Source organism: Habropoda laboriosa, unplaced genomic scaffold (assembly GCF_001263275.1).
Source record: "Habropoda laboriosa isolate 0110345459 unplaced genomic scaffold, ASM126327v1 scaffold9, whole genome shotgun sequence".
Classification (NCBI taxonomy): domain Eukaryota; kingdom Metazoa; phylum Arthropoda; class Insecta; order Hymenoptera; family Apidae; genus Habropoda; species Habropoda laboriosa.
The window spans coordinates 3,901,557-3,902,045 of NW_017100191.1; positions in this window are offsets into that span (position 1 = coordinate 3,901,557).

The window sequence follows — 489 nt, forward strand, 5'->3', positions numbered from 1 at the left end:
ATACAAACAGAGACGGACAGAGATAGAAGAAAATAATTGTCTAACGACGAGAAGAAAAGGAAGAGAGATAGATATGCAGAGAAAGAAAGAGAGAGAAAATTTAACGTTTTAATCATATACCTACTCGGTTGACAGGAAGTCTCAGCCGTATTCGTACACACACCAGCGCGCGCGCAGACACACACACACAACACACACACAACAAAACATACATACATATATATATATGTATACACGTACATATATATATGTGTAATATACACGCAGTGCATACGCCATCACGGTCCACGTGACTATCCTGTATGTATACGGACGCGTACGTGTGCGAGAGAGAGACAAGGTCAGAGAGAAGAAGAGGAGAATCGAGAACGGCGAAGCTACTGAGAAGAGTTCGAAGGAAGGGTCGTCCGTGCGGTACGATAGGTGGTGCGTCGATAGATCTTATCAGGAATTCTCGTTGATAACGGTACCTCCCTCCCTCCCTCCCAC